General features: G+C 31.2%; 1 protein-coding gene across 1 annotated transcript in view; it reads right to left on the bottom strand.

Annotated features, from left to right (window-relative positions):
- The window catches only part of LOC143047584 (proteasome subunit alpha type-1-like), a 331,701-nt gene that overhangs the window by 133,474 nt on the left and 176,699 nt on the right, over positions 1 to 21,528 (bottom strand). The gene's annotated exons all lie outside the window — the stretch shown is intronic.

Raw genomic sequence — 21,528 nt, 5'->3', positions numbered from 1 at the left:
GTAAAACAATATAAAGTAATATCAGAGTTCCATATAAGACAGCTGTTGCGTTCCATACTCACAACACAGCTGCAATCACGACTATCTGCTTTCGAGAGGGAAATTTCCGAAAATGACAGGAAAAATGAAACATTGGAACTGGCGAATATAGACCGTAAATTGAAGGAACTGGGAGTTAACACTACGTGATTACAACAAGAAAACACACTTCTTTGTTTCAAAAATACTTACCTTAAACGTGAGATAAACTGTTTGCAAAACACCACAGATAAAACATCGAAAAACGTATCTGAACTTCATCAACTAAAAAGTATAAATCAAGCCTTAGATTTTCGCGCTATACACAACAAAGTACAATCGTTGGAACAATAATAAATGTCCTTACCATTAACTAAAATTCTCGGAGCCAAGACTTTTTGGCTTTGTATACTGTTACCCAGGTTACCGACAATCTCTTTAAAAACACCAAAATGAAACTCTTGTTAAATTATTCAATATAGCTTTGAAATGCGGAATGCATTATCGAACATCACGACCCTGGAGAGTAAAGTAGCGGACAATAGCAAAAAATGTAGTACTTATTATTCAAGAATAATCAAAATGTATTGCAAGGGTTTTCTTTAACCAATTTTACAGATTTGTTGTTTGAAAGATCCTTCCTTATTGACTAAAAGTTAAAATGGTACAGCTTTGTATCCATTCTATTTATGGCTTATTTCGTCACATTTCAGCTATCTTTAAACTATATATACAGTTGATAAGCGTAATTTAGATAAACTTTGCATGCATAGTAGTTATCGAAAAAGATAAAATAAATGCAATTATTCAAATGTTAAGTAAATGTATACATAAAACAGTTAAGAAGGGTTGCAATCGTCCTTCAATCCGACATCTCATATAACATTTGTATTAAAAATGGCCATCTGATTTTATAGGTTAATTTACTTTTATTTTCCAAAGACAAAAAACTAGTTAGCTCGAACTTCATAAGGTTTGTCACAGTTTATACAAGGGGTTATTTCGTCGAATATTTATTATAAGATAGTTTCATGTGTATACTTTGAGATTTGAGCTACAATGTACGTTACCAGGTGTAGTGCTTAAATCTATGACAAAATTGCAAGTGCTTGACAATAAGAAATGTCGAGTAATATCCCAAAATATAAATGATGACAATTATTATTCATGTAAAATTCGTTACTGTCTTATACATGTTTCAGGCGGAAATTATTCCAAGTTTGGAGGACTGTATATGTAAAATACGAAAATATTATTACACAAAATAAAAAATTTAGAAATGTTAAGTATAAGATACTGATTTTTATTGGAAACATGCAAAATCCTTCATTTGATACAAAATTATGACGTATTGTATGCTATTCAAATAAAACAATCTACTGAAATTCGCAGAAAAATTATGTTTTTGCTATTGACAAAATATTAGTAGAACACACGCATATAATGTAAATTTGATGTCAAAAAAAATAAGATTGAGAAATGTTTCACTGTTCGTTCTTTTTCAAGATATGTGTAATGTTAAACATGTATGTTATTAACATATTATGCGTATTGGCTGAGATGTAACGGTTGAAAGACTGCAGACCTCTATAGTTTTGACCTGACTACATACACACATCAAAACTAAATCCAGAAAGAAAACACGAAGTAAAATTAAATCACTATTCCTTGTCAAGGATTGCTCGAAGAAAAAACATGTATTTTTTCTCATCAAAGATATCTAATGTAGACATCATTAATATTTATTCGTATTAGTCTACAATAAATATGTTTATTGTTTTTCAGTGGCCGTCACAGCTTGTGTATCATCAAGTCAAACTTTTTCTGACTCTGTAGTCAGATTCTCTACCGTGAACTTTCAAGTAAGAATAAATAACATTGATACGTTTACGTCCAGTGGAAAATTTGTTTGTAAGATTCCTGGTTTGTATTACATTCTAGCCCATATATATACACAAAAACACAAGGAAGTGGTTTTTACGTCAGGAAAAACAATGGCTATATTGCATACTCTGCATCTAATTCAACTATTACTGCCTCAACCAATCCGATATCTGCTGTAGTAGAACTGCAAGCAAAACATATACTGTACGTGAATGCTGGTCATCATATTTATGGAACGCACTTGTGTCGCTCATTAATGAAAGTAAAATAGATTGTATTCACAAAAAGATATCAAGGGTTTTCTTTAAAAAAAAAATGCCTGCTTTTGTATTAAAATGCTGCTTAGTTTAATGGGATGGAATAATGTTTTCGTGTGGTGAAATACGTCAGAAAAAGCAAAAAAAAGAAATCGGCTATGATCAGGTAACAAGTGCTTTGTAAATGATTGTCATTTCGTTCTGAATATGTCTTATATATTTGCCTTAAATAAATCATATAATATTAAGTTGTGCTTCTGTTTACCTTATTTACATACTGTCGTCTTGATATTTATAGATAGAAAAGAAACATTCTCAAATGAATTTATATTTTAAAAACTTTGATTGAGATATGGCATGACGATGCATATTAATTCGAAATATGTTCATAACATTAGTTCAGATACTTGGAATTCTATACGGAAGAGAGCGGTTAAGCTAGCTGCAAAACAATGTTTAATCCACCATTTTCTACATCATAAAATGACTGTACGAAGTCGGGAATGTGACAGTTGTCATCCATTTGTTTGATGTGTTTGAGCTTTTGATTTGGCCATTTGATTTGGGACTTTCCGTGTTGAATTTTGTTTGGAGATCAGTATCTTTTGATTTTTATTTTTTATGACCGATATGTTGTCAGCTAACTGATTTCATGCCGATACATATAACTAGCCTAGGAACCTGACTCACTGTTCGTTAGAGCCTATTGATACGAAATAAAGTCTGAATTTGGAAACCAGAGTAACAAATACTAATACAGACAATTCTGGTTACACAGACGATTTGCCTTTTTGAGAATCTAGAGGACTAGGGGTAATATTATTGATCGTACACAAAATTTAAATAACGTTATTTTAGTGTTTGAAAAAATTACCCTGAGTTCATAAGATTCCGAAACGGCGATTTACACCGTTTAGTTATCACAGAAATAGAGCCCATGATTTATAACATTGTACGCATGGTTCGTTAATACAGGAATCATCAGTGTCGTTGAAATAAAGAAAATAATAGCCATTCAGCATTTAACACTAAAAATACAAGTCTCATGGCAGGGAAAACGTCTGTGATCTCATGTTAAATATTTGAAGAGTTCCATAAATGTTGCACGACATATAATGAACTGCTATTAGACTCTAACATCAACTATGTTCCCCTTTTTAACACATAGATAGCACCACCATACGAAATCATTCTATCATACGTGTTATAATAATCATTATTGTATTTAATCAAGCAAAAGTTAAAGAGATGGCAACGGTTTTCCAGCGAAACATTAAGATCCGGGATGTATTCATATATGCTAGGGCCTACTAAAAGTAGGACCTTGGTTTTCGTGTCATTGGATGCGCGTGTTACTGTCGTCACTTTCGTGTCACTGTCGTAGGATTGTCGTCACTCGCACGTTTGACTCCGAATTACTAGTATATAAAGAAAGCCCTATTATTTGCGTGCCATTTGCCATTTGCTTTCAATATTGTTCAGTGTCATTATAAATTCGGTACAAATAAAACAACGTTTTTCGTTTTAGTTTATATTATATTTCTTAGCGAAATTTAAACCGTTTGATTCATGGCCTAACCAACCAACGTTGGGCCTTTCGCTAGTTCATATACTGTTCACGAGCTCGAATCAAGACCCATCTTCGCTAGCCAAGGGTTACGATACACTCCCGCTCTTTTCACCCTTGGCGGATTGAGCCAACATTTGTGATAACAATGTTGCGCCATCTATCGGAAGATAAAAATCACGCCCATTCCGAATACATTATTCTTGACCAATGGTAGCACTGGAACTCTTCAACTAGGAGGTAAAAACATGGTAGCGTCTAGATTCTACACACTTGATAAAGCCGGAAATGAAAATATAAGCCAACATTCATGCATTTGTGCATGAAAAATACACAGGAACTTCTATTGGTTGATAAAAAACATTCTAGTTGTCACTAAATATAGTCTTCTTTTTAGGGATGTAAGGACTTGATGCACAATAAACACGTGGTAATTGTTTACAAACACTTTATATATTTACACGTGATCATGTTATAGGCGCTTTTTGATTGGATGCAGCGAGTTTTGACTGCAACCAATAAAAATCCTTACCTTGTGTCTCCGAAATGTTGGCTCAATCCGCCAAGGGTGAAGAGAGCGGGAGTGTATAGTAACCCTTGGCTAGCGAAGATGATCAAGACCATATTTTGCTCTTGTTGGAATCCGGCAAGGCGCCTTTTCAGCAGGGCCAAGCGTAGTTGTTCTGGTAGAATAGCCATTCTTTTCTCCTACTGAATTGTCTTCGTTTAAATAAAACGAAAATATGTTGCACGACGAATGTACCACTGTCGTACGACAGACAATCAATGTTGTGCGAGCCTCGTACGAAATTTGGTATTCGTGAGACAATATTTCGACTGTGTCACGAATGTTTTGCGACAGTCGTGAGATTGTCGACGATAGTCGTACGATTGTTTTTATTAAAATTATTTATGTTGGTACCAACGACAATGTGTTTAATCACACGACAGTCGCACGACTGTGGTAAGACGTTCTTATGGCAGCCACAAGACAGTAACAAGACAAAAAATCGTAGAGCAAAAAAGGTGCATGTCCAATTTTCGTCCCTCGACACACGACAGCGCCATGATGCTAAAAAAATCGTGCGACTGTCGTGCGAATGTCGTACGACGATCCCAGATGACCCGCGATTTAACAAAATTGCATGCCGTGGCGCTGCATAGATGTGTCGTGGGTTCGTTGTGTCCAGGGCTTAACGTTAACAAAACATAGGATTGATTTCAGGTGATTTGGAGGAGTAATCAGTCCCATGAAGTTACAAACGGACCGGTATGTATAAAATAGAAGGTCACATTCGGGAAAAATGAGTACATGATTGTGGTTAAGACGATTATTGTAAACTAAGTTCAACCTGAACCGTTTAGTATCTGTATATTTATTTATCACAAATCACTTCATCTCAACAGATGACGCTCCTAAATTTTGTGTGAGATGTAAAGATTTGTTGAAATGTTCTTGCCATAATAGGGTAATGCTTTGTAATATTTCTGATTTGTTTATCTATCTTTTCATATATCTTTCCTGACTGTCCTATCTGGTAACTTTCTTTTTTCATAAGTGATGTTCGCCATTTTATTTTAAAATATGTGAACGGGCTTTCAAATGGTGGTCATAAGCTGTTTTCTGTACTTTGGTTGGGTTGGTGTCTCTTTTCCTGTTTCTATTCTCAATTTTATTTAAATTGTCTTATAATCTAAATATTCTTCCATCACAAGGAGAAAATACGTTATGCTAGATATGTCACCGTCAAGTTTGATAAATACCATAGAATCAATTAGTCTATAAATAAACAGTTGTTACAAACATTAATAAATGACCTTTAAAATTGACTTAAATCTAAAATACTGCAAGGATAACAAATGTCATTAATTTTACTTTACTTTTGAGATAAATCGTATTGAAGATTAAAATTGAGAAACAAGGTAAGACCAAAGCAACGATGTATTGATCAAAACAAAATACTGGTATTTGGCATTCTACTTAAATACTAAATAGCTTCGTTAAACGTTCAGTTCGAACATTTTACTAGATGCATTGATCAATTACACGTATAACATCTTAATATTGTATCCAAATCTCTTCAATTTTTAAACGTAGAGTTAAAACGGCTTATTGACTTTTTGATTTAGATTGTAATATATAGCTTCGCCATCACTATGTGGATTGTATTGCTGTGCTTCATTTTCCTATCGACAGGGAGAGGAATTTTATTAGAGCCCGATCATACAGCAAACCCAACAGGGAAGAATGAATGTCTTCCGCTAGGTACATATTTGTCTGACAAAGAAGACCTCTGACACCAGATGGACAAATTGCAAAGAGAAAATGAACAAAAATTGGATATACTTACAAACAAGCTGCAATCTCGACTATCTGCCTTCGAAAAAACAAATTCTGAAAATGATAGAAAGAATGAAACATTGGAACTGGGAATAAAACATACGTTTTTACAGGACGAAAATCAACTTCTTTGTTATAAATATACCTACCTTGAATGTGAGATAAACCGTTTGCAAAACACTATTGCTGAAACATCGAAAAACGTGTCCGACCTTCAGCAATTAAAAATTACAAATCAAGTCTTAGATTTTCGCGCTATACAAAAACAAGTTCAATCGTTGGAACAAAAATCAAATTTGCTGACAAATAACCAGAATGCTCGGAACCAAGACTTTTTGGCCTTGTATAATGTTACCCAGGTAACCGACAACATGTTCAAAAACATATTCAAAGCTTTAAAACAAGTCAAAATAAAACACTTGTAAAAATATTCAATATTGAATCGAATCAAAATGCTTCAAGTTTTGAAATGCAAAATGCATTTTGGAACATTACGACCCTGGAACAAAAAGTAGCAGATAACAGCAAAAAAGGTAGTATTAATTACACAACGATAACACATTTATATAATTTTAAAATGTCACAGATTAAGTCTGAAAAGTCGTGTTATATTCTAGGAACAGTATTGTTTAAATAATTAAGTAAATTAAAATAGTGGCGACAAATTCCAAACGACATTCAAACAAATCAGTCAAAAATATACAGAAAATGCAATGGTAAAAAAAACAAAGAACCAAAGGACAAACAGCTACATATAGTTGATATCTGCAATATAAATATACTTTGTGTATTCATAGTAGCTATCCAGAAGATGAAAAAGACGCAAAGTTCAATGACGAATTTTTGTAAATTAAGTTAGGTAAAGCTATCTTTTTTTTTTAAACAGTGAAATAATATTAAAATTGGCCTTTAGTGCGATTGCTTATATAATGCTTTTGGAAATGAGTTATGTTGTCATGTCTTTGTTAAGACTCTTTACGTATGTTCCTTTCAATTTATAATGGATGGTTATATCATTCCGATTTTAGATAGATCAATTTATATTTAACTTTGTAAAAGGCGTGAGACAGTTGGCTGTGAATTTAAATGGTTTGTAACAGTGTATCCAGGGTCATTTCCTCATATCTGACAATAACTTATACAATTAACGATAAAATAGCTTCATATGTATACTATTAGGTTTAAAATACATTTAAACGTGTAATTTTCTGATTCTATGACTAAATTGTAAGTTGGATCACACCGAACAAAAAACCATAAAGGGCTCTAAAAATGACTAGTGTTAAGCCATTCAAACGGAAAAACCAGCGGTCTAATCTATCTGAAAAACGACAATCGAGACATACTTATGAACCACATAAAAGCACATTAGTGTGGTCGAAATATGATCACATGCAAGTGCCACAAACATGTGTTCTTTATGTAAGGGTCAACACATTGGCTGACATTTAACAAAAAATAAATATGCATTTTGTAACAAAAAATCGATTATGAAGCTTCTTTATTAGTGTGATCACATTGATTGTGATGTCATGGATTGATAAATTTGTATTTATAAATTTTTATTTTGATCAGGCATGGGGCGAATTACATTGCAATATAATGCATTATATTTCAATTACTTTGACAAAAGCATCCATAAATTACAAAAAGGTCCTGATGGCATCGCATCATTTGTCTTATACCAACTGAAAGTAATTTGAATTATTCGGTTGACAATTTATCGAAAATGTATACAGTACTTTCTTATTATTATGGTACATATCAGCAATATGTTAACATTGAAGATTATAATTTAACATGTTTATTTCTTTCAGTGGCAGTCACAGCTTGTGTAGCATCAGACCAAATGTTTTCTGACTTTATAGTCAAATTTTCTACTGTCTACTTTCAAGTGGGAATAAATAACATTGATATGTTCAAATCCAGCGGAAAATTTGTTTGTGAGATTCCTGGTTTATATTTCATTTCAGCTCAAATACGTACAAGTGATCAAAACTTTGGTTTCAACGTAAAGAAGAATGGCAAAAACATTGCTTATTCTATTCAATTTAGGCGATACATTCTCTCTTAATCCTATATCTGCTGTAGTGGAACTTCAACATAAAGATACACTGTACGTGTTTGCCTTTAAAGTTAATATATACGGATTAGATTCTTGTCTGTCAATAATGAAAGTTAAATAATTTAAAGCATTGAAACAGTTCAGGGGGTTATAAATGGTGTTACCTTCCAAAATTAAATGTTTTTTTATAAATGTTTTGTTGTTTAATTTGTATCAAATTTGTGTGTGTACTGATACACGTGCACGAAAATAAAAGAATTGAAATAATATGTCTGCTATAATGTAATAAACGCTTTGTATTTTCCATTTATGAATCATACATATATATAGATATAAGAAGATGTGGTTTGAGTGTCAATGAGACAACTCTCCATCCAAGTAACAATTTATAAAAGTAAACAAGTATAGGTTAAGGTACGGTCCTCGACACGGAGCCTTGGCTCACACCGAACAACAAGCTGTTTCATTAGGGATTAAGATTCTAACACAATATTGACTGCTGTACATCTTTTTTAATACATATTGGGATTGTTTGTTTCATTCACACAGTGTTGTCAATTCTAATATGACGTGCTTCTTTTGCTTTGTGAATAAAACCATGCTCTAAATACAATAGTTTTTGTTTGCACATGCGTATATTGACTACTGCAGAATAATGAATTTTATCAAATTGGCATGCATTTAATTAAAATATTTCATTATCGTTAAACACTTCCACTCTTAAAAGATGCACACGTTGTTAATCATTCATTTATTATGACTGTAATGTGTTGCATTTGGAAATTGACTTATTTGACCTTCATACTACAACCGTTCATGCTGGCTGTTAAAAACTCCTCCCCTCAGTGCTAGTCGATTGCTTCTTTACAAACAAAAAAAGGAGGTTCATGGAAGAGCCTACACAATCACTACAAACTCCTCAGAGTCTGAATTGACCAGTTTTTGTGCTCGACCAGTAAAATCGAACACACATTTTACTCGACTAGTCTCGACATTGTCTCGACTGTACTTAACTGTACTTAAGTGTACTCGACTAGGTCTCGACTTTACTTAATTAGTCTGATTCAGTACTTGATGATCTTCGTGTAGTCTGAAATGGTCTTGACCAAGGCTCGACCTGTCTCGACATGTCTTGACTAGTCTCAACCTGTCTCGACTAGTCTCGACTCAGTCTCAACCAGTCTCGACCTGTCTCGCCTAGTCTTGACCTTCAAATTTAGTTTTGACTGGTGTAAATCAGCCCATCTAAGAGAGCTACCATTTGATTTTTATGGGGGGGGAGGGGGCTAGGATGACAAATTTTGTCCTGCTTTTTTTTGTTGTAATCTCTGTCCTGCCTTTTTATTTTTTACTCTATTCGGTCCTGCCTGTTTTTTTTTTTTTTTACTAGTTTATCCTGACTTTTTTTACACAAATTGTCATCCTGCCTTTTTTTTTACCAAGTTGCTCATCCTGCCTTTTTTTTACTGAAAATCCTGTCCTGCCTATTTTTTTTCAAATTTCATCCTAGCCCCCCCCCCCCCCCCCCCCACACCCCCCCATAAAAATCAAATGGTAGCTCCCTAACTAAATTAAATATTGATCTTACAAAATTCAAGCTTATTAGGTAGTTTGATTTATTGCTGTGAAATGAAAGAATTTAATTTTACAATATGTAAAAATAAAAATTATTATAAAAAAATTCAGATAGGCATCTTTAATTTTTTTAATAACTTTTTCAAATCAACTTGGATTTTCATCAAACTATGCAGATATCTTAGATATATATCAAGCTTACTGAATCCCATTTCATTTAGTTTTTTGTTGTATTGCTGTAAAATTTAAGAATTAAAGTAATCTTGGTAAAAAAAGCTAGGATTTGCAATTCGCACAAAATAGAGATAGTACACTTTAATTTTTTTAATAACTTTTTCAAATCAACTTGGATTTTCATCAAACTATGCAGCTATCTTACATATATATCAAGCTTACTGAATCCCATTTCATTTAGTTTTTGTTGTATTGCTGTAAAATTTAAGAATTAAAGTAATCTTGGTAAAAAAAAGCTAGGATTTGCAATTCGGACAAAATAGAGATAGTACACTTTAATTTTTTTAATCACTTTTTCAAATCAACTTGGATTTGCATCAAACTATGCAGCTATCTTACATATATATCAAGCTTACTGATTCCCATTTCATTTAGTTTTTTGTTGTATTGCTGTAAAATTAAAGAATTTAAGTAATCTTGGTAAAAAAAAAAGCTGGGATTTGCAATTCGGACAAAATAGAGATAGTACACTTTAATTTTTTTATAACTTTTTCAAATCAACTTGGATTTTCATCAAACGATGCAGCTATCTTAGATATATATTAAGCTTACTGAATCCCAGGTCATTTTGTTTTTTGTTGTATTGCTGTCAAATTTAAGAATTAAATTAATCTAGGTCAAAAAAGCTAGAATTTGCAGTTCGAACAAAATAGAGATAGTACACTTTAAGTTTTTTAATAACTTTTTCAAATCAACTTGGATTTTATTAAAACTATAAAGCTACCTTGGTGATCTTACTAAATCCCAGGTTGTAATGAAGTTTTAAATTTTTTTTGTCAAATTTAATGACATGGCACTATACATGATTTAATTACATCAGTACACGTGAGTTTTACAGGTAAAAAGAAAGCCCTACTTTTCTTAAACTCGTGTATTACTTATCTAGTGAATTAAAAGCCCTGCAATTTAGATTTAACAGGATGTTGCAACTTTGAATAAATGTTATTTAGAATTTAAAACTCTCTGGTAGATGTGATCTTTTTAATAAGTTTGCCCCAAGCAGAAGGTATTGCTTTATAAATCACCACAAATCAGAAAAACTATTTTAATAATTTCTAATGTTTCATCCATTTTTTATATTTATATAGTGTATATCAAAAGGAATAAAACATGAAAGGAATTATATAACTATTTTATATATACTTTTTCCCAAATTATGAGAAAAGATATATTTCTCATATCATAGCTTTTTGACCTAATTTAATTAAATTCTTAAATTTGACAGAAATACACCAAACAAAAAAACAACCTATGATTCAGTAAGATCAATATATTGCAAAGATATTTGTAGAGTTTGATGAAAATCTAAGTTGATTTGAAAAAGTTATGAAAAAAATTAAAGTGTACCATCTCTATTTTGTCAAAACTGCAAATCCTAGCTTTTTTTACCTAGATTAAATTAATTCTTAAATTTGACGGCAATACAACAAACTTTATAACAATCTGAGATTCAGTAAGATGAATACATCACCAAGGTAGCTATATAGTTTCAATAAAATCCAAGTTGAATTTAAAAAGTTATAAAAAAAATTAAAGTGTACTATCTCTATTTTTTTCGAACTGCAAATTCTAGCTTTTTTGACCTAGATTAATTTAATTCTTGAATTTGACAGCAATACAACAAAAAACAAAATGACCTGGGATTCAGTTAGCTTAGTATACATTTACGATAGCTGCATAGTTTGATGAAAATCCAAGTTGATTTGAAAAAGTTATTAAAAAAATTAAAGTGTACTATCTCTATTTTGTCCGAATTGCAAATCCTAGCTTTTTTCACCAAGATTACTTTAATTCTTAAATTTTACAGCAATACAACAAAAAACTAAATGAAATGGGATTCGATAAGCTTGATATATATCTAAGATAGCTGCATAGTTTGATGAAAATCCAAGTTGATTTGAAAAAGTTATAATTAAAAATTAAAGTCTACTATCTCTATGTTGTCCGAATTGCAAATCCTAGATTTTTTTTACCAAGATTACTTAAATTCTTTAATTTTACAGAAATACAACAAAAAACTAATTGAAACGGGATTCAGTAAGCTTGATATATATGTAAGATAGCTGCATAGTTTGATGCAAATCCAAGTTGATTTGAAAAAGTTATTAAACAAATTAAAGTGTACTATCTCTATTTTGTCCGAATTGCAAATCCCAGCTTTTTTTTACCAAGATTACTTTATTTTTAAATTTTACAGCAATATCACAAAAAACTAAATGAAAAGGGATTCAGTAAGCTTGATATATATGTAAGATAGCTGCATAGTTTGATGAAAATCCAAGTTGATTTGAAAAAGTTATTAAAAAAATTAAAGTGTACTACCTCTATTTTGTCCGAAATGCAAATCCTAGCTTTTTTTTACCAAAATTACTTTAATTCTTAAATTTTACAGCAATACAACAAAAAACTAAATGAAATGGGATTCAGTAAGCTTGATATATATCTAAGATATCTGCATAGTTTGATGAAAATCCAAGTTGATTTGAAAAAGTTATAAAAAAATTAAAGATGCCTATCTAAATTTTTATATAATAATTTTTATTTTTACAGATTTAAAATTAAATTCTTTCATTTCACAGCAATAAATCTAACTACCTAATACGCTTGAATTTTGTAAGATCAATATTTAATTTAGTTAGATGGGCTGATTTACACAAGTCAAAACTAAATTTGAAGGTCAAGACTAGTCGAGACAGGTCGAGACAGGTCGAGCCTTGGTCAAGACCATTTCATACTACACAAAGATCATCAAGTACTGAATAAGACTAATTAAGTAAAGTCGAGACCTAGTCGAGTACATTTAAGTACAGTTAAGTACAGTCGAGACAATATCCTAATCAGAATCGAAATAATTGATGCAAGCTATACTTTATTACAGTTTTAACATGGGTGGCATTATATTCGTGTTATTTTAGCCCTCACTGTCGCTTGGGCAAAAATAATCAGAATATAATGCCTAACCAATTTAAAACTACAATAAAGTATAGCTTGTATTAACTATTTCTTAAAGTAGATCACAAGTATATACTTTTGAGACAGAATTTTTATATCATTTTCCAAAATGAAGATTTTTCTATGCTTTTTTCAAATATAAAATAAAAGGTATGGGTCATCGTGCTATTTTTCAAGCTATGAGTCGATGAAAATTGCCAAAATTTAGTTAGATTGTTCATGAAGAAACACATTTGATATATGAGGTAGAATTTGAAATAAATGGTGAGAAGATAGATTTTATTATATGTTTTAAAAAAATGAAACCGAACTTGTTTCCTTGCTACAAGTAAAAATAAAAAAAAATCCCCTATTAATCCAGTATAATTTTTTGACTAAAAGAGTTAGGGACGACATCAAAAGTTCAATGTAGGATAAAAAATTAATTCATATAGTTTTTTTACTGACCCCTCTACTCCCCTCTTAACTTAATTTGGGAAAAAATTGATTGACCAATAAGAATATATATAAAATCGATGTCAATTAAATAAAACTTTCAGCATTTTTGGTAAAATTCAAGCAAAGTTTGCATACTAAGTATTAAACTCTTGATTGAGAACAGTCGTTTCCCATCAATGGTTCCATGATATAAGATTCTTAGTACAAGAACCAAAATCAAACAAAGAAATCCTACATGTGAAATTTAATCCAATTGGCTTCTAGTTTGTATTGGTGCATATAGTATAGACCTGGCAGCTTTTTATAACATATCTGTCAATTATATCCTCATTACAATTTCACCATATTGAGTAACACAAATCAAATGTGCAGAATATAAGCGTTCTTATCAATGTTTCTCAAGTCTGGTATTCCAGATCAACTTCAGTAAACAATATTTATTAGGTGCAAATTATGTTAATATTTGCATGATAGTGCCATAATAAAAAAAAAGCGTAATAACATAAATACAAAACGCCAAGATGAATTCAAAGAGGGAAAGATAATAAGATTGAATATACAGAACACTCAACTACATCAGCCTACTGAACGACTGGATAGCCCAACCTCTAATTTGTATGATGATTTTACAGTATTACGTTATTTTGACACAAAATTATGCAAGCAAACTCTACAGTCGTTTACGTGCCCATAAACAGTAATTACCGTATTCAATAGGCAAGATTTTTTAAACAAACATCAGATATATGTAAAATAACTCAATACCATAATCTTATACAGCATGCAAAAACATAAAAATCTAATTCACAATGACAATATTATTACAACATGATAAACCCTGCTTCCGAAGCGCCCGTCTTGCCCTACCTGCATCAGAAATATGTCAGGCTACAAGTTGGTTATTTTAATGGAAACCACATTCTCAAAATTTGAGAATGAGAAATAAACATTGGTAGCATCATTGGATTGATCGGAAGGAACTCGGGCTCTTATGAAAATAAGAAAAGGTTTCCAGGAGGATTTCACAGTTGGTTCCCCTAGATATTAAAATAACTAGCTAGAAATGCACCTATTCAACAGAAATGTTGTCAATGCGACATTTCAGCATACTGATCACTTCAATAACATGTTTTATTCGAGGGTTTAATTGTTTTATAGAAGAAATTGTTTTGACAATTTCTACGAAAGCCGAGAAGGATCATTTAAAATTCAAAATTCAAAATTCAAAATTCAAAATTCAGAGATACATCCAACTTTACCATTTGAAACCCTTGGTAAAACAGCTTCCATGCAAGTAGCAACCCTCTATCTAGAAAATAGGAAAGGAAACCCGAGCCCTATTCTACTACAGCTGCATGGAAAGTCGCTTCACTGAATGGAACGTTCACAATGGAAACATTGAAATCATCGCTTTTTCGTAAAGTTTTAGATGTCAATCTCTGAATGGTATCGTTATTTCAGATTCATTAATATAGATTTGAAGAACCTATGTTGACGATTGATGATCATTAATTTACAGGACCTACCTTTTGTATTAAGGATGTTCGCTACTCTGTTTCAAATTAACAAGCTTTTTAAAAGACTGTTATAAATTGATAGTATATAAATAAAACAACTGAAATAGCAGAAAAAAATGAAGGGTCCGTGTGCTTGTTTTCGTGATATAATCCATTTAAGATTTGGAGGGAAATACTTCTCTCTAGACTTTTCATACATTAAACATTGGCACCCTTTTTCTTCAAAAAAATATTTAAAAATAACAAGAATTTTATAGGATTTTCAAATATGGCTTTTTAAACTATATGTAATTAAATGATGAAAAGAAAAGTACGGGTTAGCGGGGAATTTTTTTAAATAACACTATATGGATTAAACCAGGGGATTCCGAATACATATGTATCTGGCAAAAATTCAAAAACAAGAGGAGCGAACATCCATAATTGTTATATTTCTCTCGTCATAAATATGCATGAAATATTTACCACTGGAGGTTAGGCAAACAACAACCAATCTCTTATAATTACCTAGTTTTCCAACGGAAGAATATGTATATACAAAAGACAGATTTTGTGTATCGTTTATCAAATTCTGATAATTTTATGTTGTTATATCAACAAAATTCGTGTTAAGTTTTTGACGATTTTTCTTTTTTTTTTTTTTTTTACCAACAAATAAATATTCTTTATTCTTCAAATTGCTTGTTACATCTTTACTTCATTGTCCAAGCTTCAATAAAGTATCCCTGTGAAATACTTTCTGAGTATCCAGGAAAATACACAGAATATAATAAAATATGATAAAACATTATTTTGTTTCCCATCAATTATACTAATCTTTTTAACTTTATGAAAAATACATTTTGAGATACTGTTTTGTTCTCATTCATAAACCTTCGTAAATCCTTTATAAACATAGCATACACATCTAAAAATTTCAGTTTTTGCTCGGATACATAGTACGACTTGTAAATACAAAAACCTATAATTGTCAAGAAATAATTATAATCGTTATACCCTTGATCTGATATTTTGTATTCAAATACTATATGTTTTGCTAATATCTTGTTTTGAAAATTAATTTTTGCTAGAAGATAATGTACTTTCTCCCAAAAATCTTTCAAAAATGAACATGTAATAAAGAAATGCAAATAATCTTCTTCTTTTGTTTTACAAAAATTGCATTTATCGTTCTCAGATATTTTCCACTTTAAAAGTAGCTGCTTTGTAGGAATAATATATTGAAGCAGTTTCCATCTGAAAATTTTTAACTTATTTTCTTTTAAAATTTCAAATATAAAATCGTATACAAATGACATCTGTGGTATGTATTCTAATTTTAAATATCTTGTCCGAATGTTGATACCGATTGGCTTTATATATTTTTTATCTACTAAAGTTTTATAGAGTATTTTATTGTTGATATCTTTTGTTTCAATTTGTTTATTTTGCCATCTTAATTTAACCTTACATATATTGATTATACTCTTAACGGAGTTTTCTTTTTTTTAAACTTGCATTCATTCTTTTGGGATGCAGGATTTTAACATCTTAAACTCTGCAATCCAGTTTGTTTTATAAATTAACTTTTTTTAAATAAAACTTTCGGATAAATTTCCTTCCCGATCGAATATGTCGTTAATATAAACCAATCCACTTTTAACCCAGCTCGGGAAAAACAAGCATTTGTTGCGACATTTAATATATTTTTTCCCCCAAATAATCTGTTTTCTAATATTAGAAAAGTGATTAGAAAATGTTGATAAACCTCCTCCTGTTTTAACCCAACTTGAAATTGCTTGTAAATAAAAATCGGGTATTTTTGCAAGTACATCTATTGATTTAATATTATCTAAATTCATGTTAAAAACAAGAAAGTTTTTACCAAGATTGTTAACATATTTAGTAGGAATAATCTTCCAGTTCGACATATTAGTTGTTGTTAATTTAGAGACCCATGAGGCTTTCAGTGCTGTAAAATAACTGTCAAAATCGATCATTCTTAAACCCCCCCCCCCCCCACCCCCTTTTGGTATTCGCCAATAAGTGTGTTTCTTTTTATTTGTCATTTTTTCCTTCCCAAATATATTTGAAACAGCAGCATCAATTTCTTTCAAGAAAATATCTGGAACTTTGCACGAAGTAGCCAAAAATGTAAATTTTGGTAATATTAAAGATTTTATGATCAATATTTTCCCAACCATTGTTAATTTTCTTTTTTCCCATGTTTTAATTAATGATTTCATGTTATCTATTTTAGGCTCCCAATTTAACTGTTCACATTGAAGTCTATCGTGACCAAAATAAATGCCCAAAGCTTTGACAGGTTTGTCTGTCCAGCGTATGCCCTCAATCTTATCTCCACTGTTTTTAAGCGCCCTAATCTAAATTCCTTCTGTTTTATTACGGTTTAGCTTCAACCTTGAGAAAGAGCCAAATGTTTCAATTATATTCATAGCTTTAGATATATCTGATTTTGAACTACAAAACAGAGTTGTATCATCAGCTAATTGTGATATTTTGATGCTATGTGTTTTATTATCTATAGTAATACGAAAACCTTTAATGTCTGAGGTTTGCCTCAATCGCTCGGCCATAATTTTTATTTATGTTTTTTGGGAGTTACAGTCTGACGAAAGATGATACTTATGACATTTACTTATGTAATTCCATTTATTACGAAAGCGTATTATGGTCATCCTTTTATATTTATTTTTTTCAAATTGTCGACTTTAATCTTGGAATTATCAACTTTAATCTTGGAATTATCAATTTTAATCTTGGAATTATCAACATTAAACTTGGAAATTCCAACTTTAATGTTGATAATTCCAAGATTATTATTGATAATTCCAAGGTTAAAGTTGGAAATTTCAATATGTAAGTTGGAAATTCCAAGAAAAGTTGATAATTCCAAGATTAATGTTGATAATTCCAAGATTAAAGTTGATAATTCTATGATTAATGTTGATAATTCCAAGATTAAAGTTGATAAGTCCAGGATTAAAGTTGGAAATTCCAAGATTAAAGTTGATAATTCCAAGATTAAAGTCGACAATTTGAAAAAGCAAATAAAAAAGAATGGCCCTAATACGCCTCCGTAAAATTGATAACATCGTGACGTTTGGCTCACTGGACTCTCGCATCGGCCAAACAGTGTTCTTCAGTTTGATGTGCTTTAATTTACTTTTTGTTTGTTATTGCTATTGTATATACATCGATGCACATCCTCTTATTCAGCAATATAATATAATAGATACATGTACTGCAAACAAAGGGGAGGTGGGTGTTGGAAGGGTTAACTTCAATTTTTTTTGGTAGAGGTGTGCTGTGTTTGTCTAAAACAATGTACCCATTTTTATATAATATTAACTAATATATGATAACTATATTTATATATTAAAATTGTGACCCGCCATGACATGACATGACATGCTTATGTAGGTAGAACGTCATTGTTAGAAAAATTATGAAATATGATAATTATCGAGATTCAATGAAATACGTATTTGTGAAGAAGAGATAAACACTTTCCTTAGCTTCTTTTTTGCGGACGCCGAACTATACGTCATATATAAGTTTTGAAGAAGTTTTACTTTATCGTTTGAAGTGAAAAATATTTGAATCTACATTTTAAATTGATACAAGAAAATCAAAATTGTCTGCTCTATAGATTTTCTTTCATAAATGGAGTGTGAAATATATCCATAACAAATGCACAGTATCTATATCAAATGCATATAAGAGAACACCTACTTATAAACTGTTACGCGTCGCATACTATGTACAGAGACATGCATAATAATCTAAATTAAAAGAAGGGATTCTTAAAGCTTACTTTGACAAATTTTAAACTAACTTCATTTCAACAAGTTTAAATTACATGTTCTAAAATAGAGCTACAAAAAAAGCAAATGCTCTGCTCTATAGATTTTCTTTCATAAATGGAGTCTGAAAGATATCCATAATAAATGCACCGTATCAAATGCATATATGTTAAAACATTGTTGTGACGTCATTCAAGCCCATTTATAAATATAAATGGAAGTCGTCTACGCGCTCTTACTTTATTTGCCTCAACCAAATTTTATGAAAGTTACATACAATGCTTATTACCACGTCAACAATGAGCTAACTCCATACCACATAACAAATCATATAAAACCCCGATGTCATTATATGAAAAAGAGGACTGCTTCAAATGCCATCAGCACCACTGAACCAAAATGGACATATGATACATTTGCGGATAACTAGCATGTTCCAGAGAGGTATATTGCCGGTAAAAATTAAGGCTGGTACTCCAGGAACTTATTCGCATATGGAGTATTTTCACCTAATTTGACACAAAGCTTCTTTTTTTTTTTATCTTTTTATAAACAAAATTTCTGTAGTATGTTGTGCTCGTCGTTTAATTGCTATTTTAGGAGGGAAATGATAACTTTCTTTGGAAATGTTGTTTTTTAGTGCAAATCTTTTTTATTGTTACTACCAGAAAGTTTTCTTGTGAATTTCTAACTTATAGTGTCTTTGCTTAAGCAGAACAAACATTGAAAGATCAAGTGTTCAGTGTTTACTTAGAAGGTAATATTTTGACACGAGATTTCCCCATGACAGCAATGACAAAATCCGAAAACCCTGGGTAAAATTGATATCCAGGAACATTGCAAAACATTTTCACCAATTTCAAAGGCGGTTTCGGGTTAAAGAAATAACAGAAATAAATTAATAAATAATCATTAAAAAAATTAGTTGAAATTTTACATTACAATCAAATATAGTATGTCAAAACTATGTAAGCATCCTCTACAATGAAAGAAAATTTGTCTTTTCGGACACAATGCGAAATGCTTAATTTCTTACAACATAAAATTCCCATTCTCTACACCGAAAAGTGGACGACATATTTGTTTGTGTTGTATAAATGAGAATGGTGCACATTCTGTATGTGCCTGTCCCAAATCAGGAGCCTGTAATTCGGTGGTTGTCGTTTTTGCTGTATATCAAATTTGTTTTTTCGTTTGAATTGTTTTACATTTGTCATTTCGGGGCCTTTTATAGCTGACTATGTGGTATGGGTTTTACCCATTGATGAAGGCCGTACGGTGACCCATAGTTGTTAATTTCTGAGTCATTTAGTCTCTTGTGGAGAGTAGTCTCATTGGCAATCATACCACATCTTCTTATTTTTACATTATGAAAGATTCTCAAGTAATGAAAAGAAGAAGTATTATAATATAATTGTATGTGTCTAAAGAAAAAAACAATCGAATAAGGATTGAAGTGACACTCGATATCTCTCTCTCCCGGAGTAACAGTGATAACAAGAAGCATTTCACTTGTCTGACATAATGTCGGCACATATCCTTTGAAAAGTGTTATAATGTTTGTATGTGCACAATTATATTATTAATCTACGGTATATTTTATCAGATCAATTGATCAGATTAAGACAATATTTTTTGTGTTTGGATTTCAACTGCAATAAAACAGGATTATCTTTCTTGATTTGCGAGTTTTGAAATGTGAATTTTGAATTATGAATTATGAATGATCCTTTGGTAAATTTCACAAACAATTCCTTGGTAGAACATGTAGGTGATACGGCAAATTGCTGCTGTTTGTACTGATTTGTCAAGTGTAGGAATTGGATTTAAACAATTTACATTTAAGATCTCGGTTTTGTTGTTCAATGGAATACTAGTATTCACTGAGGCTACGAAGGACCCATGATTTATTATGATCTCATCTTTTTTTTAAATAATGTCTTTAAATGCGTATCCTGAAAACGCGCTAGGAGAAAACACTCATTTAACATTTTGTCAATTGTCTTTGATATCGGCAATGTCGACACGTTATATAATCGATATCGATTTTTGCTTTCAACATTTATAATACACTAAGACTACCCATAAGTCAATTTGGTCGATATTGCCGATACGATATAAAATCGACATCGATATCGTGTTGTTTATAAAGAATTATATGTTGTATGTAACAGAGAACATTGCGATGACGTTTATAGAAAACTTCGCTTATTTGGAGTAAAACTTGAGCAGTGTAGAATATATATTGATATATGAATATATTGAGGAATGAAGTCGATTTACTAGAATCTATGATATCTCTCGTTTTACGTTCAATGGGATGAATGCACCTATAAACAGCACCGAATAGGCTTTATTAAGACATCCATAAACACTCAAAGATGGGTTTTTTAAAATGAAATCTTACAAATATCACTGAAGGATTAACGAATAAGAAGAAAATTAATTTGGTTCAAGAAGAAAGTGTTTTAAAAAAAAACAGGAAACAATGGGGCATAACTATTTAATACATATAATCGTCATTTAAAGCATTACAAAAAAGATATAAAGAATAATTATTAACTATTACAGCATAATGCTTTTTAAACCTTTCAACATATATATATTAAACATCCCAAGGCTGACTGGGTAATAGAAATTTGACCAAATTGATATACTTTCGACTAGTGAGAAATCCCTTGCGATAGGAAGGCGTCCGTTTAGTTTGTGGGATGTTCCCAGCCATGCCTGGTCATAATGGAGACGATATATCCTATGCGTCGTGTGGAAAGAGTGCCACACTATCTGCATGTTCAAACACATTTACCTTTATCATGTTTATTAGTCATATGTACCTCTTCTGTGTATTTGTTTTCAATGCCAAAGACATATTTT

This window comes from Mytilus galloprovincialis, chromosome 10 (assembly GCF_965363235.1).
Source record: "Mytilus galloprovincialis chromosome 10, xbMytGall1.hap1.1, whole genome shotgun sequence".
Lineage (NCBI taxonomy): Eukaryota > Metazoa > Mollusca > Bivalvia > Mytilida > Mytilidae > Mytilus > Mytilus galloprovincialis.
This window is presented reverse-complemented; position numbering and strand designations above follow the sequence as displayed.